Here is a 27,055-nt window from a genome sequence, read left to right on the forward strand (position 1 = left end):
TTATTAGCTGGCTTACCCTCAAAACTTATCTTCTCTCCCTTCCCCATTGTTTTTTTAGTTGTCCTCTGCTGGATTTTTAAAAGCTCCCACTAATATTTGCCACATTGTAGACATCTTGTGCTTTTATGATGTCTCTGACTTCCCTCATCAGCCTTGGTTGACTCATCCTCTCCTTGGTATGTTTCTGCTTCCTTGGGATGAATTTGTGCTGTCTCTCCCGAATGATCCCCAGAAACTCATGCCATTGCTGCTCTACTGTCTTCCCTTCCAACCAACACTAGCCAACTTCTCCCTCATGTCTTTATAGTTACCTTAACTCAATTATAATATTGCTACATCCAATTCCAACTTCTCCCTATCAAACGGCAGAATTAATTCTATCATATTATGGTCACTGCCTCCGAGAGGGTCCATCTCCTTCAGCTCCCTTATTAAGTCTAGCTCATTACACATCATCAAATCCAAAATTGCCTCTTCTCTAATAGACTCTACTACAAACTACTCCAAAAACTCATTTCATACACATTCTATGAATTTTTCTTCTTGGGATCTGCTACCTATCTGACTTTGAGTCCACCTGCAAATTGATTATTTTAGCACTAAGTATTATATCTAACTCTTTCTTGAAATCATGTAATGTTTTAGCCCTACTGCTTTCGGAGATAATTAATTTCATAGATACATCACTATGGATGAAGACAGTTTTTATTTGCCCATAACCTTAGACTGTGACCCTTGGTTCCAGACTCCCCCATCAGGAATATCCTTCTTGCATCTACACTGTCCAGTCTTATTCAAATTTCATACATTTCAATGAGATCCCCCTCATTCTTCTGAAGACTAGTGAATATCATTCTAACCAATTCAACTTCCTCCTCCCACCATCATAGAAATAAGTCTGGTAAACTTTACTGCACTCCCTCCATTGCCAGAACATTCTTCCTCCAATAAGGAGACCAAAACTGCGCACAATATTCCAAATGTGGTCTCACCGAGGCCCTGTACCATTGTAGCAAGGCATCAGTCAACAGTGAAGAAGGTTAAATAAGCTTACAAAGGGATCTTGATCAATTAAGCCAACGGGCTGAGGAGTGGCAGGTGGCATTTCATTCAAATAAATGTGAAGAATTGCATTTTGGTAAAACGAACAAGTGCAAGACTTAATAGTTAATCGTTGGGCCCTAGGTACTATTGTTTAACAGAGATCTAGGGGTTCACATACGTTGTTCTTTGAAATTTGCATCACAGGGAGACAGGGTGGTTAAGAAGGTGTTTAGCGTGCTTGTCTGCATTGCTTAGACCATTGAACATAGGAGTTGGGATTCATGTTGAGGTTCAGCATGACCTTCATGAGGCCACTTTTGGAGTACTGCTTATAGGTCTGGTCACCCTGCTATAGGAAGGATATTATGAAATTGGAGAGGGTTCAGAAAAGATTTACCAGGATGTTGCCAGGACTGAAGGGTTTGAGTTATAAGGAGAGGCTGGATAGGCTGGGACTTTTTTCCCCACTGGAGCATTGAAAGTTGAGGGGTGACCTTATGGAGGTTTAGAAAATCACGAGGGGCCTAGATAAGTTGGATGGCCAAGGTAGTTTCCTTAGGGTGGAGAAGTTCAAAAAGAAAGAAAGAGAACATTTTTAAGGTGAGAGGAGAAAAATTTAAAAAGGTCTGAGAGGCAAATATTTCACACAGAGGGTTGTATGTATGTGGAATGGAATGCCAGAGGAAACGGTAGATGCAGGTACAGTTACAACATTTAAAAGATATTGGTCAGGTACGTGAATAGGAAAGGTTTAGAGAGAAAAAGGGCCAAACACAGGCTACTGGGATTAGCTTAATTTGGGAAACACTATCAGCATCGACTAACCGGACCAAACGGTCTGTTTTCATGCTGTATGACTCTATAATCTTTTTGCTATGAAGGCTGACACACCATTTCTTGCCTTTACCACCTACTGTACCTGCTTACCTTCTGTGATTGGTGTCCAAGGACACCCAGGTCTCGTTGCGCATTCCATCCTCTTAAATTGATAACCAGTAATAATCTACCCTTCATGGTTTTGCTACCAAATGTATAACCTCACATTTATCTCCTTTCTACACTATCAGCTCTGAATTTTCCCACCTCATCCTATCCAAAATATACTGAAGGCGTTTCTGCATCCACCTCATAGCTCACAGATCAGTTCACTTATGGCCAATTACAAACCAGAAGGAACCAGCCTAACTGTTCCAGGACCGAATCACACCAAAGAATCCAGCTAATTGTTCCCCTCCCGATGCAGTGCGTTGTACGAAGCTTGAACTTCTGCACATCAATTCTGAGCCAAACTTCCTCAACTGCAGACATTTACTGCAGATTGGTTGACATAAATCAAGGAGGTTCTTTTGTGATGCAGTGGTAGTGTTTCTAGCTCTGAGCCAGGAGGCTCAGGTTCAAGACCCCTCCGATCCAGGGATACATAATAACATCTCTGAACAGATTGATTAGGAAATATTGGTGGTGGTGCAGTGGTAGTAAGACCATAAGAAATAAGAACAGGAGTAGGCCAATCGGTCCCTTGAGTTTCTTCCATCATTCAATAGGATCACAGCTGATCCAACTTTCCTCATATCCACTTCCTGCCCCTTCACTAAACTCCTCAATTCCCCAACTGAACAGGTATGTATTTCAGCCTTAAATGGACAGAAGGATTCTGCCCACATAGCTGTCTGTGGCAAGGAGTTCCAAAGATTCTCAACCGTCAGAAAAAAATTCTTCCTCATCTCACTCTTAAATTAGGACCCATTTATTCTGATATTATGCCGTCTGGTCCTGGACACTCATGAGGGGAACCTCCTTTCAGCATTTCTCCTGTCAAGTCCCTTAAGAGTCCAATATTGAATTGAATAGAATTTACTGTCACATGTACCAAGGCACAGTGAAAAGCTTTGTCTTACAAGCAATACAGGCAGATCACAGAGTTAAGTAGCATAGACAGTAAATAATAAGTAAACAGCAGTAAAAACAAAAACACAAGTGCAGGCGAATGTTAAGAGTTTGTGAGACCATTCAATATTCTAACAGTAGGGTAGAAGCTGTTTCAAAACTGGCTGGTGCATGTGTTCAGGCTTCTGTACCTTCTCCCCAATGGTCGAGGTTGTAGAAAAACATTGCCAGAATGAGATGGATCTTTGAGAAGGCTGGTGGTCTTTCCTTGACAGCAGGCCTGGTAGATGGATTCTATAGATGGGAGGTTGGCCTTTGTGATTGTCTGAGCCAAGTTCACCACTCTCTGTAACCGTCTCAGATCTTGAATGGTACAGTTGCCATACCAGGTAGTGATACATCCAGACAGAATGCTCTTGATGGTGCACCTATAAAAGTTGGCAAGGGTATTTACCGTCATGCCAAATTTCCTCAGCTGCCTGAGGAAGAGATGTTTTTGGGCCCTTGTAACCAGTGTGTCCACATGAAGAGTCCAAGAAAGCTTGTTATGGATGACCATCCCAGGAGCTTGACACTGTCCATTCCTTCCACCTCCGTGCTGTTAATGTGTAGAGGACATGAGTAATATCCGATCATCTCTCACATTCTTCTAAACTCCAGTGAGTTTAGCCTTTGATCATAGGACAATCTCTCCACATCAGGAATCATCCCAAGTGATCCTCCTCTGAACTGCCTCGAATGAAATGATATCTTTCCCGAAATAAGGGGACCAATACTGCTCACAATGTTCCAGATGTTATCTCACCAGCATCTTGTGCAGCTGCAGCAAGACTTCCTTACTCGAATATTCCAACCCCCTTGAAATAAGGGCCAACATTCCATTAGCCTTCCTGATTCCCTGCTGTACCTGTGTGCTACCTTTGTGTTTCTGCACAAGTCCTCAAGCTCTTTTGTGTTGCGTTTTTTTTTCCCCATGTATGTATTCTGGTCTTTTGTCCTCCCTTCCAAAAGGAAAAACTTCACATTTTCCCATGATGTTCCATTTGCCAACTTTCTGCCCACTAATTTAACTTATAAATATCTCTAAACTGTTTGTATCCCTCTCACAATCTGCCTGGATTGACTGGGATTGTACTTGCTGGAATTTAGATGGGGGGGGGTGCAATTTCATAGAAACAAAATCCAGATGTGACTTTATAGGCTAGAAGCTGTAAGAGCATTCCCAATGTAGAGAAGTCCAGAACTAGGGACCACAGTCTAAGAGTAAGGGGCAAAGCCATTCAGGACTGAGAGGAGGACAAAATTCTTCACTCAGTTGTGAGCCTGTGGATGTCTCTACAACAGAAAGCTGTTGGGCCAGTTGTTTAGATAAATTCAAGAGGGAGCTGAGCATGGCCCTTGCAGCTAAAATGCTCAAGCAATATGAAGAGAAAGCAGTAGTGGGATACTGAAATTGCATGATGATGAAGGCTGAAGGGCTAAATGGCCTATTCCTGCATTTTCTAAGCCTTGCCACCTATTTTTGTCATCTGAAAATTTGGCTACAGTCCATTCACTTCCTTCCTCCAAGTCATTAATACATATTGTAAACAGCTGCAGTCCCAACACTGATCCCTGCAGAACCCCACTTATCCCTTATGCCCACTTATTGTTTTCTGGTTTAGAAAAGTTGGGATCTATGTGCTGAAGGCTGCCGAGCCCAATCTTCTAGAGTTCATTTCTGTTGGCAAGGAAAAGACTTCCAAAGCTTAAAGAAAGCAAGACTCTCTCGCTTTCTCTCCTGAAAGAAGAAACGTTTTAGGAAAACCAACTGAAAATATATAGAATCCCTACAATGCAGATAAAGGCCAGTTGATTCATCAAGTCTGCACGACCCTCCAAACAGCATTCCATGCTACTGCCTTAATCCAACATTTACCATAGCTAATCCTTCTAACCTACACACTACAGGGCAATTTAGCATGGCCAATCTACTTAACCTGCACATCTTTGAAATGTGAGAGGAAGCCAAAGCACCCACAGGAAACCCTCACAGACATGAGGAGAATGTGCAACTTCCTCACAGCCGGTCAGCCGAGACTGGAATTGAACCTGGGACCCTGGTGCTGTGAGGCAGCAGTGCTAACCACTGAGCCACCCTCTCTCTCAGTAAAGCATTTCTACAAACCTGAGGAAGCTCCAAATACCAGTCTCTGACTACCTCATAAACCTGAACGAGTGATTAAAGTCAAGAATGCTCAAGAGATCAGAATTATTGCAATGAAAATATGTCAGAGGTTTCTAGGCTATTTTTCTTTAACTTTTGTAGTCAGGACATATCTGGGAAATTTCACACATTATCAAGCAGATGCCAAGTATTGTAGCTGTACTGGAACAGATTAGTTAGGGAACACAGCTAGTTCAAGAGGACAAGTCTTCAGCAATACTATCTGAATGCTGTCAGCATCCATTGCCTTTTACAGAACCCAGTGCCTGCCTGTATTTCTTGATAGAGAGAAGTGTATTGGCTGAAGACCTGCATCTGGTAGGCCAGGGCCCTCAGGAGGAAGCAGAGATAAAGCTCAGACCATTCAACATAGGAGCAGGAGCCCATTCAGCCCATCAAGTCTGTTCCACCATTCAATGGCTGATCTGATAATTCTCAAAAGTTATACCTTTTCTACATAACTCTTTATTCCATTACTAACTACACTTAATGATTCAGACTTGACAGTCCTCTGCAATAAAGAATTCCACATATTCACTACACTCAGAAGAAATTCCTCCTAATCTGCATCTTAAATATGTGACTCCTCCACCTTATGGTTGTGAATCTTTGAAATTCTCTACTTCAGAACTGTGGAAACTCAGTCCTTCAATATATGTGAAGTACAGGTTGATAGATTTTGGATTACCAATAGCAAAAAGGATTATGGAGATAAAGTATGCAAAAGTCTTTGAATTGTTCAGTCACATCTTACCACAGTAGCACATTAGAAATCAAGCTCCAGTATTCCCAGAGCGGTCACAAAAGTTCAAGATTTTGTCAAAGCCATTAGCTTTAAGACCCTGGTTAACATAAAACACAACCATGTTCCTGTACATAACAAGAATTACTATTATTTACAAATAACCAGAGTCTAGCTAAACAATTATGAAACAAACATCGACATATAACTCAGTAGTTAATATTTTAAATCACTTATAAAATTCCCAATACACACAGAGACAGGCATAGGAAAGTGGTGCTCTGGGTGGGTGGAGGTGGGGAAGAGATAAAAATTGGGAAAGAAGTTCAATGGCCCCCCCACCACCACCCCCCACCAGAGCTTGCTGAGATGATCCTTTGGCTTGCCAGGACATGTTGCTCTTCAACCTCTCTTCTCCAGGTACGTCCTGCTTCTTTGCGGGAGGCAAAGTTTGACTGGTTCACAAACTGCAATGTTTCTGAATTGATTAAAACCAACCATTTACAGCAACCACTACAGCACCCTTGTGGATAAGAATATAAAGAGGCATGTTTAGTAAGTTTGCAAATTACACCAACATTGGTGGTATAGTGGAAAAAGTTAACTTTCATAAGTTATGGACCATGCTGGGAAGACCAGCATTTATTGGCCATCCATGAGTGACTTGAGAAGCTGGTAATGAGTGATCTTCTTGAACCAGTGCAGCTCATTCTATGCTGTACGACTCCATGACTCTATAACTGGTGGGCAGAGATAACTGGTTTGCTTCAGATATTCTTGACAGAGATACACTACCTTCCCTTCTGGAAGCCCAAAGGCTTCCAACAATATTGTTCACACTCACAAGTTGTTCAGCTACCCAGCAGCCAGTCACATAATTGCTGGCAGACAGATGGCCTTTGTCATCCACAGCTGGTCACAACTTTACAAACCAATCGCTACTGGTTGCCGGCCAAATCTTACTTTGCACACTTCTCCGTCTGTTAGTCAATCGGCAACTACCGTTTCCCAAGGATCGAAAACAAGAACAGTGTAAAGACCGCTTACAAATGAGTTTTGTAACTAGTTTTTAAAGTGCAGTAACTCTTTCCACACTGCAAGTAATCTAATCTAATCTTCCAAAATCCATGGCTTTTGAACAGTCCTTTTCGGATTCCAGTTCACAATCAAGAAAATGAAAAAGGTAAGATTGTTACAATTGTATTAGATTGCTGAACAGGCTAAACAGAACACCTATTCCTATGCTCCTAATACTGATGGCCCAGAACGTCTCACGGAATCACAGAATTTCTAGTGTGGAAACAGGCCATTCAGCCCATTGAGTTCATACTGACCCTCCAAAGAGCGTCTCATACCAGACCCACCCCCACTTCCTTATCGCTGTAACCCTGCATTTCCCAGCACTTAATCCACCTATACACCATGGGCAATTTAGCATGACCAAACCACCTACTCCACACCTCTTTAGAGTATGGCAGGAAATGCACACAGATACTGGGATAATGTGAAGACTCCACACAGATAATCACCCAAGGGTAGAATTAAATCCTGATCCTGCGTGCTGTGAGGCTAACCACTAGATGTGCTCAAAATCTATCCCAGTTAGCACACTGGTAGTGCCACAAAACACAAAGGATTGGAAAATGAGCTAGCATGGGCCAATATTATGGTGGAATTCGAAAAACAATAATGAGCATTTTCAAGATGTTAATGACAAGAAGCCAATGTACATCAGTAAGCACAATAGCAATGGGCGAACAGGACTTGCTGAGAAGGACTTGCAGAGTGTTTGGCTGACCAAGTCTACATTGGGTAGAATATGGAGAATCAACCAGGCAAGAATTGGAATAGTTGAGTCAAAAGTTATGTTTATGGAAGCTTGTACATTGGCTGTTGAACATCTTGCATTGAAAGGTGACCACATTTCAAAAAAATTCCTCAGAATGTAAAAGCAATTTACAGCCAAAGATCTCAAAAATATGTTAAGCAATAGTGAGTCTTTCTTTCTCTTCATTTAGTTTCTTCTCAATTTCTACTCTCAGGTTTTAAAGCTGCTGAACAACTAGGCTAGATAAATCATTTAAATAACTACAGCTCCACTCAGTAATAAGAATCCATTAAAATGCAAATTCAGCATTTGCATCTCTTCCCATTCTGTCAAAGTGCTAATTAAAATCAAAAGCACAAGGGCTTAATGCGTTGGAAGGATCAAAACTTGCAGAGGTAGAGTCAAGAAATGTTCTGTAATAGTACACATCAGATGGGAAAAATGTAAGGGAAATTAAAATGCATTTGGGGTACACGGCCATAAAAGAAATTGGTAAAATGCAGCAGCAAATAAACACCCAGGATTATAATATCATAACAATAATGGACACTCAATTCAAAAAGAAAGGAATGGAGACTGGATATCTGTGGCCGCAAAAATACTCAAGAAAGGTGAAGGAAAGAAAAAGGAAAAGGGAGGATAACACTGAACAAAAGATAGCTTGGCCACACTTGAAAGGTATAATGTAGTTGAGTGTTCAAAGGAAGAATGTAGTAGAATTAAACAATGGAGAAACAATTGAATTGCAGAGTGTGCACAATAGGCCATAAAAAATGAGAATGGGGAATGTGAACAAACCTCTTCCAAAACCATTTTACAGCCAAAGATCTCAAAAAAATGTTAAGTATGAGTGAGTCTTTCTTTCTCTTCATTTAGCTTCTTCTCAATTCCTACACAGAGAGGGCATGGTTTTAGAAGATGGTCAGCAGCCTTTGTGTCTTTGCAGTGCATTTTATAAATGGTCAACATTCCCTTCACCAGCAACACAAACTGGCAGCAGGGGAGAGTTGGGCAGAAATGGCAGATGGTGTTCAATCCGGACAAATTATAGGTGATGTATTTTGGAAGATGCAATTCAAGAATGAACTAAACACTAATTTTTCTCAGGGCTTTACCATTTAATGTACAGAGAGATCTGGGTGTTCATGTCCATTGTCCCCTGAAGGTGGCAACGCAAATCAGTAGAGCGGTCAAGAAGGCATATGGTATCATCGGATAGGGTTTTGAGTACAAGAGTTGGCAGATCATGTTACAGCTGTATAAGACTTTGGTTCAGCCACATGTGGAATACTGAGTACAGTTCTGGCCACCACATTACCAAAAGGATGTGGATGTTTTGGAGAGGGTGCAGAGGAGGTTCACCAGGATGTTGCTGGGTATGGAGGGTACTAGCTATGAGAAGTTGAGGAGATTAGAATTATTTTCATTGGAAAGGTGGAGGATGAGGGGGGACCTGACTAAGGCTTACAAAATCATGAGAGGTGTCGACGGGTGGATAGCAAGAAACGTTTTCCCCGGAGTACTGGCTCAATTACTTGGGGTCATGAGTTCAAAGTGAAAGGGAAAAGTTTAGGGGAGATGTGCAGGGAAGGTTCTTCACGCAGAGGGTGGTGGGTGCCTGGAATGCGTCGCCAGCAGAGGTGGTAGGGGTAGAAATGATAGCATAATAAGATGTATCCACACAGATATATAAATGGGCAGGGAGCAAAGGGATACAGATCCTTAGAAAATAGGCGGCAGGTTTAGATAGAGGATCTGGATTGGCGCCGGCTTGGAAGGCCGAATGGCCTGTTCCTGTGCTGTAGGGTTCTTGGTGCATTAAAGATGGTAGATGAGAGGTCAATCAAGCAGGTTGCTTCTTCCTGAATGAGTCAGGCATCTTATTGGAGCTACACACATCTGAGTAAATGGGAGTATTTTAGATGGTGGACCTGGAGTCAGGAGGTGAGTACCTCACACATAATCCCTAGCTTCTGACCTGCTGTTGTAGTCACATTAGTTCTCTAGTTGGTCCAATTCAGTCTCTGGTTAACGGTAATCACCTGGATGTTGACAGTCGGTGATTCAGAGGGTAATGAATTAATGTCAAGGAGAAATGGGTGGATTCTCATGTTGAAAACAATCATAGCCTGACAGTGTGTCTAACAAATGCTGCTTGCCACATCTCAGCTCAAGCTTGAATCACGTCAGGCCTACTGCATTTGAAAACTTGACTGCTTCAGGATCTAAGGAGGTGGAAATGGTGCTGAATATTGTGCAAACCAGTGACCATCGACACTTCTGACCTCATTGATGAAACAGATGAAAATGCTTAGGCCTAGATCACCACATTGGGGAACTAGGACTCTTATGGTGCAGTGGTAGCGTCCCTACTTCTGAACCAGATCTGGGTTCAAGTCCTGCCTGCTTTAGGCGTGTTTAATAACATCGCTGAACCAGACGATTAGAAAATACCCTGAGGGATTCCTGCAGTGATGTCTTCAGACTCAGAAGCTTGGCCTCCAACAACCATAATCCTCTTTCCTTGTATGTGGTATGACGGCACGGTGGCACAGTGGTTAGCACTGCTGCCTCAGCACCAGAGACCCGGGTTCAATTCCCGCCTCAGGCGACAGACTGTGTGGAATTTGCACATTCTCCCTGTGTCTGCATAGGTTTCCTCCGGGTGCTCCAGTTTCCTCCCACGTCCAAAAATGTGCAGGTTAGGTGAATTGGCCATGCTAAATTGCCTGTAGTGTTAGGTGAAGCGGTAAATGTAGGGGAATGGGTCTGGGTGGGTTGCGCTTCGGCAGGTCGGTGTGGACTTGTTGGGCCGAAGGGCCTGTTTCCACACTAAGTAATCTAATCTAATGACTCTAACCAGCACAGAGTTTCCTGTCCAATTCCCATTGACTCCAGTTCCATCTAGGACACCTTGATGCACTGTTGGCGAAATACTGCCCTTAGGTTAGGGAAACAACTGGCCAACTGGATTCAGCCGATGTGGTGTGTATCAGATAAATCTGGACAATTTTCCACTTTGTCAGATAAGGTCACTGGAGCAGCTAGGGGAGAAATCAGTGGTGGAGAACAAGTCTTCAATACTTTAGCCAAGTGGCTGAGGCCAAACGAAAGAGGGAGGAATTTCCAAACTGTGCATAAGAGAGGTTTCTGGATCAGAAGAAAGCAATTGCAGGAACCGATGGAGTATGTTTCAGCAGAAGAACATTTCGGAGCTTGTAATCCTCTTCATCGGAGCTACGAGGGAATTTCTCCACTTCAAAGTCTATATCAAACACTCTGCGAAATATTGATACTTCCTGATTATAGTTTGACAGATTTATATTGGATTCTAAAGGATAATTTGTAGGAGGTTCAACAACCATTTTACAAATCTTTAATTATACAAAGGCTGCCTGCATTTCTCCAGTCTCCCCTTCACCAGACAGCTTTGCCATATCCAGAGCACAGTATTGCTCAGATTGTTAAAGGATCTTCTATGATATTATGTTCATTTAATTGCACAGAATTTTCCTACATTTCCTGGTCCTCCTGCACACTGGGCAAAATTACTAATTCCTGTACACAGCAATCAAAATAAAAACTGATGGCTTAGAGGAATCTACCAAACAGTGAACAGTTGTTTTACATTCTTCTAACTGAATAACTTTTTGTTGTTCTTTTTTGAGTTATGCATTGTACATTCTCTCACTACGGCTTCAGACTCCATGCTTTTACCCCTTGCTTCATTAAAATAGCGACTTATCACAATTAGAGCTTTCCTTTGAATCGACTAACATCTCCTCTGGATGAACCAAATTTTCCTTCAGGGATCATCGCTGAATTTTATATTACAAACCTCACTGGACAAAGCTGTAATTGTCCTCAAAAGGAATAGCTTCTGTAAATCACCCCATTACTCTAAGGATATATTGGGGTGCTGCTTTCATTTTCAGTAATGGCCCTACACAAATTTACTAACACTCGACAGAAAAGGTTTCCAAAAATTGGTATGATTATCAAAGGTGCTAGCTTAATGAAACATAGAAAATAGGCGCAGGAGTAGGTCATTCGGCCCTTCAAGCCTGCACCACCATTCAATAATAGTGTGGCTGATCATGCAATCTCAGTATCCCATTCTCATGTTCTCTCCATTCCCCTTGATCCCTTTGGTTGCAAGGGCCACATCCAGCTCCCTCTTGAATATATCCAACCATCTCTGTGGTTGAGAATTCAACAGATTCACAACTCTGAGTGAAGAAATTCTTTCTCATCTTAGTCCTAAATGGCCCTTATTCTTAGACTATGGCCCCAACATTGGGAACATTCTTCCTGCATCTAGCCTGTCCAGTCCCAACAGAATTTCATATATTTCTATGAAATTCCCCCCCCCCCCCCCCCATTCTTCTAAATTCCTGCAAGTAGAAGCCCAGTCAATCCAGTCTTTCCTCATATGTCAGCCCTGCCATCCAGGGAATCAGCCTGGAGAACCTTTGCTGGACTCCCTCAATAGCAAGAATGTCCTTTCTCAGATTAAGAGACAATGTTGAGGGCTTCCTATACTTGACACAGAACTGCACCACATCTACAACTTCACAACAAGTCGTCTTGGGCATGCAAAATACCTGTTTATCGATGCTCATGTTTTCCTTGTCTGGTCATTACATGTCCTGCCCTAGGAATTTCAAGTGCTATTCAATTTCTTCTTAAAATATTTGGGCAGTATCACTAGCTGTTGAACAGCCATTCATTCCTCGTCCACAGGTCTCTCTCTCTCTCTCCACTTCCTCATCAGAACTCCTTCAGCCTGAGCTTCAGTGAGAGCTGCCTGTGATAACTTACTTATCTCTGCGTTGTTCAGGAAACCGATCCAAAGATGCATCAAACACTTTAAAAATATGGATAATTCTGAAGAAAAACTAAATTTTACAAAAAACAAGAAACAATAATGTTAAACATTCAGCTGGAAGGGGGCTAATTTTAGAGAGTTTAAAAAAGCATGTTAAAAAAATCCAAGATGGATTTTAAACAAAAAGCTGAAACCATAAATAAGCAAATGGGCAACAGCGTGGTTTGGGTACAACATGTTCACATTAAAAGAACAGGAAGGGCATCCAAAGAGCGAGCTGTCAGGGTGGCTTAAGGTATTGACAGTATGGTGAGTTGGGGGAAATAAAAAGGCTCATGATAAATGCTTGGTTCATAATTCAGTAGAGAATCAAGCCTACGATTGAAAGCATAGAAGAGCAACGAAAAAGGAAACGAAAAGCAAAGTATTTGAGAGAATAAATTAGTGGGCAACACAAAAGTAATACAAAAAACAAAATGGCGGATAAAAGGAAAGGTAGGTCCATGAGGGACAGAAAGGTTTTGTTATAGGGGTACAGGGGATTGCGGAGATACTAAATGAGTGCTCTGAATTAGTTTTCAGCACAATGAGGATGCTGCCATTGCCACAATAAAGGAGGTGGTAGGACAGAAATTGGCTGTTCACCTTATCAGTGTCCCTCATGATTTTAAAGACCTCTGCAAAGTCACCCCTCAGCCTCCAACACTCCAGGGAAAATCTGGCCCACTGAGTCTGCTCCGCCATTCGATCACGGATGGTATGTTTCTTAACCCCATTCTCCAGACTTTTCCCTGTAATTTTAGGTTCTTGATTAGTAAGGGGATCTACCTACCTGGAGAGAAGTGATGGCCTAGTGGTATTATCACTGGACTGTTAATCCAGAGTCCCAGATAATGTCCTGGGGATCCGGGTTTGAATCCCACCAGGGCAGGTGGTGTTATGTGAATTCAATGAATCCACTATCAATTGTTGGAAAAACCCAGTGGGTTCACTCATGTCCTCTAGGGAAGGAAACTGCCATCCTTACCTGGTCTGGCCTACAGGTGACTCCAAACCCATAGCAATGTGGTTGACTCTCAACCTCCCTCTGGGCAATTAAGAATGGGCAATATATGCTGGCCTAGCCAGAGATGCCCCTATCCCATGAATGAATAAAGAAAAAGAAAAATGTTAAACAAACTCAATAACTTTGCCGCCACAGCCTTCTGAGACAATGTGTTCCACAGATTCACCACCCAATGGATGAAGAAATTCCTCCCAATGACTGAAGAAATTCCTCCTCATCTAAGTTCTAAAAAGGTCATCCCCTCACTCTGTTGCTAGTCTCTCCTACTAGTGGAAACATCTTCTCCATGTCCACTCAATCCAGGCCTCTCAGCATTCTGCAAGTTTCAACTGTATTCCTCCTCATCCTTCTATACTCTGAGTACAGATGTACAGTCCTTAACTGCTCCTCATACGACATGCCCTTCATCCCAGGATCATTCTTGTAAACCTCCTCTGGACTCCCTCCATAGCCAACACCTCTATCCTTAGGTAAAGGGCTCAATACTGCTCACAATATTCTAGATACAGTCTGACAAGAGCCTTACACATGCCTCAGCAGTACATCCCTGCTCTTGCATTATTCCCATCCTAACTGTCACCTGAACCTGCATGTTAACCTTAAAGAGAAACCTAAAATAGGACTCCTTATACCCTTTCTGCTTCAGATTTCCAAAACCTTGCCCCATTTAGAAAATAGTCTACACCTCTTTTCTTCATACTAAAAGGCATAGCCTCACACTTTCCACAATGTACTTCATCTGCACTTTTGTCATTCACATACCTTAAGTCCTTCTGCAGTCACTGCTTCCTCAACCTGTCCCTCCACCTATCTTTGTGTCATCTGCAAACTTAGCCCTCAATTCCTTCATCCAGATCGTTAATGTATAAAGTGAATAGATGTGGTCCCAACACAGACTCCTGCAGAACTTCACTGGCCACTGGCTTTATCCTCACTCTCTGCCTTCTGCCAAATCAGTCAATCCTTCATCCATGCCAGTACCTTGCCCTTTATTTCGCAGCCTTCTATGCAGCACCTTGTCAAAGACCTTCTGAAAATTCAAATTGATTGTGACCACTGGTTCTCCTTTGTCTAACTTGCTCATCATCTCCTCAAAGAATTCCAACAGATTTGTCAGATACGACCTTCCCCTTGACAAAGCCAAGCTTCCTCAGCCCTACTTTACCACACCTTCCAAGTGCTCCACAATCTCATCCTTAATAACAGATTTTAAAATCTTGCCAACGACCAAGATCAGGCTAACCAGTGTACACAATTTTGTATCTTCTGCCTCCAAAGAACAATACAGCACAGGCCTTTCAGACCACCAAGTTTGTGCTGACACATAATGCCTTGCTAAACTAAAAGCCTTTTGCCTCGGAGATCCATACTACTGTATCTCCTCCCTGTTCATGTATCTGTAAAGATGCTTCTTGAACATTACTGTGGTGTCTACTTCTACCACCTCCTCCAGCAGCACATCCCAGGCACATGCCACACTGTATAAAAAAGATTTGCCTCTCACATCTCTTTTAAACATCCCCCCTTAAACATTAAGCCTTTGTCCCCTAGTAATGGATATTTCTACCCTGAGAAAAAGACTCAGACCATCCATGCCCCTCAATGTTCAAGTGAAAACAAGCCAGGTTTGTCCAATCTCTCCTCATAGCTAATACCCTCCATACCGGGCAACATTCTGATAAAGCTTCTCTGTACCCCCTCCATATCTTCCACATCATTTTGGTAGTGTGGCAACCAGAACTGTATGCAATATTACAAATGTAGCCTAACCACTCTCTTCTCAACAGGGATGTTACATTAACCATTTGCTAGTTCTCTGCAACTTTCCCTGACTCCAGTGATTCCTGAAAGATCACCAGCAATGCCTCTACAATATCCTCAGCTATTTCCTTCAGAACCTTGGGTTGAAATCCATCTAGTCTGGGTTGTAATCCATCTGGTCTAGGTTATTTATCCACCTTCAGACCTTTCAGCTTTCCCAGTACCTTCTCCTTAGTAATGGCCACCTCACTCACCTCTGCCCCCTGACTTTCAATGTTCTGATATGTTGCTGGTGTCTTCCAGAGTGAAAATCAACGCAAAATGAAAAGTGCCTATCAGTTACTCCACCATTTCTTTGTTCCCCATTACTACTTCTGTAACCTCATTTCCCAATTGCCCAATGACCACTCCTGCAACTCTTATCTTTAATATATCGAAAAAACTCTTGAAATCATCTTTTATATTTCTAGCTAGCTTACCGTCGCATATTATCTTCACCACCTTTACTGCTTTTTTAGTTGTCCTCTACTGGTTTCTAAAAGCATCCCAAACCTCTGGCTTCCCAGAGATTGTCACCTCACACAATCTTCATTATATGCTTTCTACTTTGCTTTTATGCTGTTCCTGTCTCCCTTGTCAGCTGAGGTTGCCTCATCCCACCACATGTTTCTTCTTCCTTGGGATGAATTTCTGCTGTACCTCCTTAATTACTCCCAGAAACTCCTGCCATTGTTGATCTCCTGTCTTCCTTGGTTGGCTCATTTTCCAACTCTGGCCAGCTCCTCCCTCATGTGTTTGTAATTACTTTCACTCAGTTGTATTACTGTTCCATCAGATTTAAACTTCTCCCTCTCAAACTGGAGGCTGAATTCTATCATATTATGGTCTCTGTCCCCTCAGGGTTTTTTTTTAGATTAGATTACATTACAGTGTGGAAACAGGCCCTTTGGCCCAACAAGTCCACACCGACCCGCCGAAGCGCAATCCACCCATACCCCTACATTTACCCCTGACCTAACACTGCGGGCAATTTAGCATGGCCAATTCACCTGACCTGCATATCTTTGGACTGTGGGAGGAAACCGGAGCACCCGGAGGAAACCCACGCAGACACGGGGAGAATGTGCAAACTCCACACAGTCAGTCGCCTGAGGCGGGAAATGAACCCGGGTCTCTGGCGCTGTGAGGCAGCAGTGCTAACCACTGTACCACCGTGCCGCCCACACTAGCTCCTTCACAATAGCTCCTTAATCAAGTATGCCTCATTACACATCACCAAATCCAGAACTACCTGTTCTCTTGTGGGCTCTAGCACAAGCAGCTCCAAAAAAAGCCATCTTGCAGATATTCTGTGAATTCCTTTTCTTAGGATACATTACCAACCTGATTTTCCCAGTCCATCCCTATATTGAAGTTCCCAAGATTATTGTAGCAGTGCCTTTCTCACACGCCTTTTCTATCTCCTGATTTATTTTCTGCCCCACATCCTGGCGACTGCTTGGAGGCCTGTTCACAACTCCTATGAGGGTCTCTTTTCTTTTGAGGTTCCGCAACTCTACCCACAGATTCTATGCCTCCCAACTCTATATTGCTTCTTGCTATCGATTTATTTTCATTTCCTACTAACAAGGCAACTCTGCCCCCTCTATCCATTTATCTGTCCTTTTGATAAGATGCATATCCTTAAATATTTAGTTATCAGCTTACAGCCACATCTGTGATGCCCACATCATAGCCACTAATTTCAATCTGCACAAGCTTATTTACCTTGTTTTGTACACTGTACATGCTTAAACGCATCCTCAGTCTAGCATCGAATGTCCCCCTTCTCAGGCTGTGCCTGAAGTTAGATCCCTGAACCTTTCCACACATTCTGTCCTATTACTTGTTCCAGAAACTTCAGTAACCTCTCCAGAGCCCTCTCCCACTTTAACTATTTTCAAGTTGTTGTGACCTTGGTTGACCTCGAATTGCACAAACATTTCACCTACCTATTCAGAATGCTTTGTGAATTAAGGTATAAAGCCTTTAAGTCTATTCAGTTATCAAGTTTCCCTACACTGTCATTCCTTGGTACAATATGACATTCACATACTCTATCCCTTCCTTCTATTTTCTGGTAACAATCAACCTCATTATTAACTAGTAAACCTTTTCCCTGCACTGAACCACCCCCTCACCCTATTTGGTAAAAAGCCCACCTACAGTCCTAGTTATGCGATTCACAAGGACTCTATTCCAAGCATGATTCAGGTGAAGCCTGTCTCACCAAAATAGATCCCTCCTTCCCCAGTACTGGTGCCAATATCATATGAATGCAAACCCGTTTCTCCCACACTAATCTTTAAACCATGCGTTTACCAATTTAATTTTGTTGACCCTGCGCCAAATTAGCTCATGACTCAGTAGTAATCTGGAGATTACCACCTTATTGGCTCTGCTTTTCAATTTAGCCACGAGCTACTCATATTCCATCAGCAGAACCTCTTTCCACCTATATCATTGGTATCTACGTGGACTAAGACAACAGAATCTTTCCCCTCCCACTCTAAATTAGGACAGAGATAACATTTCTTCACCCAGGGAATGGCGAGCCTGTGGAATTCACTGCCACAGAAAGCAATAGAGGCCTAAACATTGTTTAATTTCAAGAAGGAATTGGGTATAGCACCTGGAGCTAAAAGCATCAAAAAAAGTTATGAAGGAAAAGGGTATCAAGTTGGATGATCAGCCATGGTCATAATGAATGGCAGAGCAGGTTCAAAGGATCCAATGACCAACTCCTGCTCCTATTTTCTAAGTTTCTATGTGACATCAACACAAGTTCTGGAAGGACTGCCAGACCACCTATATATTATAAAGGCTCTTGGACACTTGGAAAAGCAGGCCGTAATCATAAACAGTTTGGATGGTTTTATTAAAAAGGGAGGTCATGCCCAACCAACCTGATTTAATATTTGAAGGGATAACCAGGTGTGTACATGAAGGTAATGCATTTGATGTAGTCTAATTGGACTTCAGTAAGACTTTTGATCCTGCATGGAAGATTGACAGCAAAAGAAATTTGATTCCTCGGAACCAGAACTGGCTGAGTGGCAGGAAGCAAGGAGTGATGGTCAAGGGATAATTTTGTGACTGGAAGATTGTGCTCATTGGGGTTCCACAGGGATCAGTGATGGGGGATTTTGCTATTTGGGGTATATATAAATTATTCAGACATGAACGTAGGAGGGTTGATCAGTAAGTTTGAAGATGATACAAAAATTGACAAAGTGGTAAATAATGAGGAGGATAAAATTATCTTCTCAGGAGGATTCAGACAGGCTGGTCAGGTGGTCTGACAGTGGCAAATGCAGTTCAATCTGAATAAGTGCTTGTGATGCACTTGGACAAGACAAATAAGGCATGGGATATTTATGATGAACAGTAGCATGTTGGGCAGCACGGAGGGTCAGAGACCTTGGTATCCACGTCCACTCGTCTCTTAAAAAAGGTGGTTGAGGCAGTATTTGGGATAATAAATACTATGCTTTGGCTAGTAAAGGTAAGAGCAGGGAGATGATGCCAGAACTGTATAAAAAGTTGGCTATGCCAGATCTACAGTATTGTGTGCAGCTCTGAAACCTACATTAAAGGAATGCACTGGAGAAGATGCAGAGGAGATTTACCAGGATGTTGCCTGGGTCCTGGACAGAGTTATAGTTATGAAAAGTGATTGGATAGACTGAGGTTGTTTTCCTTCGAGCCGACAAGACCGCGGGGACATGATCGAGGCATACAAAATTATGAAGGGTATAGACGGGAAGAAACTGTTCCCCTTGAAGGAGGGAATCAATGACAATGGGGCATAGATTTAAGGTATGAGACTGGAGGTTTAGAGGGAATGAGATGTTGCCTCCCCCTCCCCGGATCCGAATCAGTGTATCTGGAATACACTGCCTGTAGAGGCAGAAACCCTCATAACATTTCAGTATTTAGATGCACACTTGGAATGCCAAGCCATACAGGGCTCTGGGCCAAGTGCAGAAAAAAATGATTAGAATAGGATTGCTGGGTGTTTTTTGACCAGTGCAGACTGAATTGGCCAAAGGGTCTTTTTCTGTACTATAGATTAAGTTTTAAAATTCTTGCTTCTGTTTAATTAGTGTTGTGAATACTCTAACGTTTCCACTTTTAATGCATTTAATTGAATCTCATTTTTCCTGAGAAACAGTGTTGTTGTTTTAAGACATGAACATGCAAATGAGTCAAAGACTGGCTAAAACTACATAACCAACTATCATTTGCAGTTTGCCAGAAGCCAGCCAGCAGGAGGATGCATATAATTATTGCAACTTGCTGTCTGAGCTGTTAAACCTGTATTAGAATGTCAAATTAATCTGTACTACTTAATGTGCGTTAGTTACCAATAAACACTAAAAACACAATATTGTGACCTCAAAAGCAGACTCAGTGGAATAAATACTTGGAACAGGAAAAACAAAATGCTTGGCCTATCCCAATCTTATTCTTAGTGATCAGAAAGCTGCCTTGAGCAGGGTAACATTTACAAAGGCGCGTTTACTGCCATCACCACCAGGTGGCACCTACAGGCTCAAAGTATCAAGTCGTGCAGCAACAGATGTTGCTGACAGGAGGGTGGTGACAGCTGATAGTAGCAAGGTGAGGGCAGTGGACAACAGGTAGGAGGGGTAATAACACAGAAACCTCTGTTGCAAGGAGAGCAACCATAAGACCATAGGAAAAGTAGTAGGGTCATTCAGCCCACTGAGTCTGCTCCACCATTCAATGACTGGCCTGGTAATCCTGAACTCCACTTTCCTCCACAATCACCATAATCCATAATTTTACAGATTAAATATTTGTCAATCTTAGTTTGAATATATTTAATAATGCAGTTGCAACAACCTTCTGTGGTAAAGAATTCTACAAAGTCATTACACTCCATGACTCTGACTCAGAAGAAATTCCTCATTTTTGTCTTAAAAGCACAACTCCTCATTCTGAGGTTATGCCCTCTGGTCTGAGATTCTTCCACAAGAGGGGCCAACAAAGTTTCAGCATCTACCCTGTCAAGCCCCTTTAGATTCCTGTCTGTCTGTTTCAATCAGGTCACCTCTCATTCTTCGATATTCCAGGGAGTACAGGCCCAAACTAATCAATCTCTCCCCATAACAGTGTCCCTCCATTCCTGGTATCAGCCTAAGGAACCTTCTCTGGTCTGCATCCAATGCCAGTATATCTTTCTTTAGATAGGGGACCAAAACAGTTCACAGTATTCTCAGTGCGTTCTAACTATGCCTTGCATAGTTTCAGCAAGACTTGCCTATTTTTAATACTTCATTTTCTTTGAAATAAAAGGCTAACATTCCATTTGCCCTCCCCATTACTATGTGAATCTGTACTCTAGTATTTTTGTGATTCATATATGGGTACCCCCCCCCCCCCACCACCCCAAATTCCTCTGTGTTGCTGCAGCTTTTTGCATTCTTATTCTATTTAAATCATATTCAGCTCCTCTATTCTTCCTACCAAGATGCCATCCTCACATTTTCCCACATGAAATTTCATCTGTAAGTTTTTACCCACTCACTTAACCTGTCTATATCCCTCTTTGTATCACCCACACCACTTGCCTTCCCACCTATTTTTGCATCATCCAGAAATTGTTTTTACAGTACATTAACTTCCTTCACCCAAGTCATTAATGTATTTGTAAATAATTGTGATTCCTATGGCACACCACTAATTACAGTTACCATCCTGAAAATGCCCCCCTTATCCCAACCCTGTCTTCTGTTAGTTAGCGAATCCTTTATCCATGCTAGTATCCTACTTTCAACACCACAGGCTCTTATCCAATAACCTTATCAAAACGTTTTTTTTGGAAATCCAAATATATTATTTCTACTGATACTCCTTAATCTATTCTGCATATTACCATCTCAAAAGAATTTAATATTTCTCAGGCATTATGAATGCATGCTCATAACTGGTAATGTAGGCAGCATCCTGGTTATAAGTCCATGGCTCATCCACTCTGTCCGTTTTCTTTTTTTCTTCTTTAATCATTTTCTTTCACCTCAAGTGTTTGTTTGCTTTTCTTAAACCTACCTCCTGGAGAGAGCTTGGTCATGGAGGCGTGGGCATTGGGGTGTTATGATGGCCATTTTTCAAATATCTAGGGCTTACTTAGAAGGATTCTTGGAAGTTTACTACCAGTACATTCATCACCTTCATAATTATTTACCTTAATATCCTGGGATGCAACGCATCAGTCCATGGAATTTATTGGCCTTTAGTACCACTGGTTTAGATTTTTTGTACTTATTTCCCACTCTGGCCTCATTTTCTATGGGACCCATGTTCACTTTGGCTCCTCTTCCTTTTTTATATATTTAAAACTCTTGCTATCAGCTTTTATATTACTTGCTAGTTTGCTGAAGTTTATTTCTGGATTAGTGGTGCTGGAAGAGCACAGCAGTTCAGGCAGCATCCAAGGAGCTTCGAAATCGACGTTTCAGGCAAAAGCCCTTCATCAGGAATAAAGGCAGTGAGCCTGAAGCGTGGAGAGATAAGCTAGAGGAGGGTGGGGGTGGAGAGAAAGTAGCATAGAGTACAATGGGTGAGTGGGGGAGGGGATGAAGGTGATGGGTCAGGGAGGAGAGGGTGGAGTGGATAGGTGGAAAAGGAGATAGGCAGGTAGGACAAGTCCGGACAAGTCATGGAGACAGTGCTGAGCTGGAAGTTTAGAACTAGGGTGAGGTGGGGGAAAGGGGAAATGAGGAAACTGAAGTCCACATTGATGCCCTGGGGTTGAAGTGTTCCGAGGCAGAAGATGAGGCGTTCTTCCTCCAGGCATCTGGTGGTGAGGGAGCGGCAGTGAAGGAGGCCCAGGACCTCCATGTCCTCGGCAGAGTGGGAGGGGGAGTTCAAATGTTGGGCCACGGGGCGGTGTGGTTGATTGGTGCGGGTGTCCCGGAGATGTTCTCTAAAGTGCTCTGCTAGGAGGTGCCCAGTCTCCCCAATGTAGAGGAGACCGCATCAGGAGCAACGGATACAATAAATGATATTAGTGGATGTGCAAGTAAAACTTTGATGGATGTGGAAGATTGAAGTCACCCAAAATGAATGTACTGCCATTTTTACATGCCCTCATTATCTCCTAATTTATTCTCTGTCCCACTGTATAGCTATTACCAACAACGGCTTATGTTTTTTATCACGTCTCTACCCATATGGATCCCACATCTTCCAATCCAAGGTTATTGCTTGCTATTGTACCTATTCTAACACATACTAACAAAGCTATCCCACTGACTTGTCCTTCAAAAAGTTACATGCCCCTGAATATTTAGCTCCCAGCTTTGATCTCCTTGTTACCATGTCTCCGTAATGGCTAGATGATCATACCTATTAAACACAATTATGATATCACAGCTGTCACCTTGATGTTGGCAACACATTCTGATTGTACAATTAGCATTGGAAAAGCATTAATGCAGTAGGAAGAAGCAGCCAGGGGCAGAGAGGGAGATCTAATGCAATAGTTGGGATTATAAAAACTTAGGTAAAACAGATATCTAGCAAGTACATTCCACAAACCATGAACACTGTTTTTAGCCCCAAGAAAAATCACTCAATTTGATCCGATCTTTATGGCCATTAATCAAGAGGAGCACAAAAACTACTCAATTTAATACACAGGCAATTATTAAAAAAAAAGAACATTAATATTTTTATAACAAGCATGCAATTCTTCTCTTTGATCATCCTGACAACTTTACCATGAGCAACTAAAAGACAGAGGTTATAGCAGGGCAATGGATCATTGGAGAACAGGGGTAGGTTTTACTGCATCTTTGCGACAGCACAAAGCACAAATTTCCATTGAAGTGAGGGACAAATGGAAGGGAGGGGTGCTGATGGCAAGAGTGAGCTTGGAATCCAGAAATCAAAACAAGCTATGATTAATTTTAAATGCACTCAATGCAAAAATTAGATTTCTTTTAGCTTTATAGGCACAGTTACTTTATCTTCTTTTCTGCTCCCTCCCACTCACACTGGGAGTGGTTTCAGAGCTCGCTTATACAAGCAGTCTGTTTCCACTATCCATCATCCCTATTCAAAAGCAACCTTATATCAGGGAACGACACCAGTGCAATATTATTCTGGGATGACTTTTACCTTGTATCATGGTGAAAAGACATGAGAAAACGTGAAGTGCATTTCCCAAATCTCAACTGTGTACCTGTCTCCTACCTCTGCATAGCAGAGACTGGCTCCACACCAAACCATGCTTATATATCCATCACTCCACCAACTCCACCCCACCCTCTCAAAATATCTTCATTTAAATGCATTACAGGAAAATAAACAATTAAAACATTGCAATCTATGGTTATGCTTATTTTGTTCACTATTAAGAAATTTCATCAATAAAATTAATTAAAGCAGTTTTTTCCCCTATATGCCTTTTCTAAAAATATACAAAGCTTGAAATAATCGATGTAGCACAAAAACCTGTATCTGCAGTCACATCACTATGCAATAATTCAGCACTGAAATCGCTGCCACACTATAGCAATCTGCTACATCTGCCCGAAACTGATTACAGCAATCTTGAAAAAACAAAAATCCATCAACTGTTAATCAGTTTTCCATTTACAGTATTTACAGATTGAAAATACTTTACCAAGGTGCGCAGCTGAGATGCCACATCTCATTTACAGGGTGGTGACAGCATGGAGCTCTTCCAGGGAGCAGGCATGCATACTGCCCACATTCACACAAAAGGTGGTTCAAGCTGCACAGAGAACCTGTGCGCTTATCAGGTACCATAAAATGCAGCACATACATCGCACAAGTGTATATATTTCTTTAAAAAACAACCTTCAGGAACAATGAATTTGACAACTATGGCTTTGCAATTTACAGATACATTATGCTATATAGAAGATGCCTGAACATATATCAGAAAACATAGAACTGTACAGCATAGGAGAGGGCCCTTCAGCACACCACATCTGTTTCGATCATGATGCCATTCTGAACTAATCCCACTAGCCTGTTCATAGTCCATTTCCCTCTATTCCCTGGTTGTTCATGTGTCTAAATGCCTCTTAAACTTTGCTAATGTATCTGCTCCCCATACCCCACCCCATACCTACTATTATGTGTAGCAGAATTGCCTTGCACATCTTTGAACTTTCTCTATCTCACCTTAAACCTGCCCCTAGCATTTGACATTTCCACCCTGTCACTAGAAGGACACTTCCAGTGGAAAAAGGACATTGAAGATTCACGCTATTCATGTCTCATAATTTTACATACTAACAGGTTGTCCCTCAGCCTCTGAAGCTCCAGCTAAAACAATCCAAATGTGTCTAACCTCTCCTTGTAGCTTCAATCCAGGAAACATCCAGGTAATCCCCTTTTGCACCCTCTCCAAAGTCTCCATGTCCTTCCTACAGTGTGGGAACCAGAACTGCGCACAATACTCCAAATGTGGCCTAACTAAAATGTTATATAGCTGCAACATGACTTGCCAATGTTTATACTGAATGCTCTGACTGATAAAGGCAAGCATGCTGTGCACCTTCTTTATCACCTTACACACTTGTGTTCCCACTTCCAGGGAGCTATGGACTTGCACTCCAACATCTCTTCTATATATCAATGGTCCTTAGGGTCCTGCCATTTACTGTATACATTCCTCTTACATTTGACCTCCCAAAATGAATTACCTCACATTTGAAATAATGAGCACAAATTTTAAAAAATACAGAATGCATTTGGAGGAATTATCAAAGAATACAATACTGAAATTTTAACAAAAATATGCACGGTGTACAGGTTGAGGTCAGGAAGGGAAATCAACCTTTTTTTTAAAAAACAAATCACAAGAAGTTAGTCTTGGTGAACTTGCTATTAACAATAAAACATTCTCCATTACCTATGCCTGTACAGACAGCAAATGCTTCCAGATTGGGAGTACTTTGAATAGGCCAGTTGAAAGGCACAAAGCTAACCCAAAACACAAACAGACAATCACAAGTTTCCTCTCAAGAGGAGAGTAGTTTACTGATAAACCGCTTGACAAATAGCCTGTCCAACCTACATAATGAACAAGTATCTCCGGCATTACTTCCTTGGGCACTGCATTTAATTACCAGCCCTGAAATACACATTCCACAAATCCTGGAGTTTGACTTGATCCAGCAACCTTCCAACTCAGGTGGTAAAAAAAAGTGCCAAATCAAATAATTTCACATACCACAGTGCAATCAGAAGTCATCTCCTCTGGCCTGCTACTTCAATACTGCCCTGGTAACCACTATGGTGTCATGCCCAATTCATTGCAGACATAGGTCCAGCTAAATTTCATTGACTCTGTATTGATCAGCATATCTCAATTCCAATTTCAGGAAATTTGATGCCACCACAGTGGATTTCTCAGTTTCCCACTCCAGTTGGCAAAATAAACTTTTAAACAGTTATATGCCTTCTACCTACTCGATCTGCAGTGTTGACAATTAAGCAATCTGTTCTAACCTCAAACTTTTCAATGTCTTTTCTGGAGTTATTTTATATATAAACAAATCCTGTGCCCAGCAGCCAATACTTACACTTCAGTATGTATAGAGAGAAAATGAAAGGCAGTCAATTCCTATGACTTGCGTTGAACTTGATAATCGTCTCTCTCCCATAGAGTCTGAAATGAATCGGGAGCTAAAACTGAAGAAACCTATTAATTAGCCTCAGGATATGCCTATCACAGGGAGAATGTCACAATTATGCTCCAGAAATCTACATGCAAATTCACAGGAGGAGAGCTGGTTTACTCTTAGAGTATCAGAATTGATCTGGTTGCAAGAGTCACTTCCAGTAATGCTTTTCTGATGACTGACAGCAAGATCAGCCATTCAATGCCATCATAATCCTTTTGCATAAAAAAGTAGCATATCTTAGGTTTCAAGTACAGACCCATATTTTAAAACCTGAACCATCCTCTGAACACTCAATGAATTCCAGCTTTCACATTTATTATGGCAAAAGACAATAAAGTTAATATTTCAGCTATCTTACTGAAGAAATGTTGCACCTTTACCAGATCTCTAACAGAGTTCTCAAAACTACACATAATATTCTAATTGGCATTTTAATAAATCACTTGCACCCACTGGCCTTTGTAGTCAGCCTTTAAGGGAATGTTCCAACTAAACCCCCAAGATCTCCTTGCTCCTCCAATCCTTTGTGAATTATACTTAAGAGTATATTTAGAGTACATTTCTTTTGCCCCAAGCAGCACTAATTCACAGTTAGCCATAAATATTTCAATATTATTATTCACTCTTTTGGGACAAAGCAAGATGGTGATCAGAAAAACCACTTCAAGCTCACTTTCTCCATCTTATTTGAAGAGCATGTTGAATGTGAATGATTTAACACTTGGCTGTTTTTATTACCCCTTTAGTGGTAGACTTTTTTTTATCCTTGTGCTCAAACTTAATTTATCTTACTTCAACAGGATACTTGTTTCATCAATATGAAATCTGAGCAATCAATTCATATATTTCAGTATCTCATTATGATGATAATATGACACACAAGCAGCAGGAACACAAAAAGGGACACAATATGTCACAAATACTGTATGGTCCACCCAACCTGATGGACCATTCATCTTATGA

The 27,055-nt window shown here is 41.8% G+C and overlaps 1 protein-coding gene across 3 annotated transcripts in view; it reads right to left on the reverse strand.

Moving 5' to 3' along the window:
* Positions 1–27,055, reverse strand: part of arhgap39 (Rho GTPase activating protein 39) — a 608,625-nt gene that overhangs the window by 564,498 nt on the left and 17,072 nt on the right. The window contains exon 1 of one of the 3 annotated variants that reach the window (XM_087987641.1): positions 24,058–24,099. The exons of the other annotated variants lie outside the window; for them this stretch is intronic. The gene's annotated coding sequence lies outside the window, so the exon portion shown is untranslated. Of the gene's footprint in view, positions 1–24,057; positions 24,100–27,055 lie in introns of those variants that run through there. 3 annotated transcript variants of the gene reach the window in all.

This window comes from Chiloscyllium plagiosum, unplaced genomic scaffold (genome assembly GCF_037043375.1).
Source record: "Chiloscyllium plagiosum isolate Xiang-an unplaced genomic scaffold, Cpla_swu_hap1 HiC_scaffold_5, whole genome shotgun sequence".
Classification (NCBI taxonomy): Eukaryota; Metazoa; Chordata; class Chondrichthyes; order Orectolobiformes; family Hemiscylliidae; genus Chiloscyllium; species Chiloscyllium plagiosum.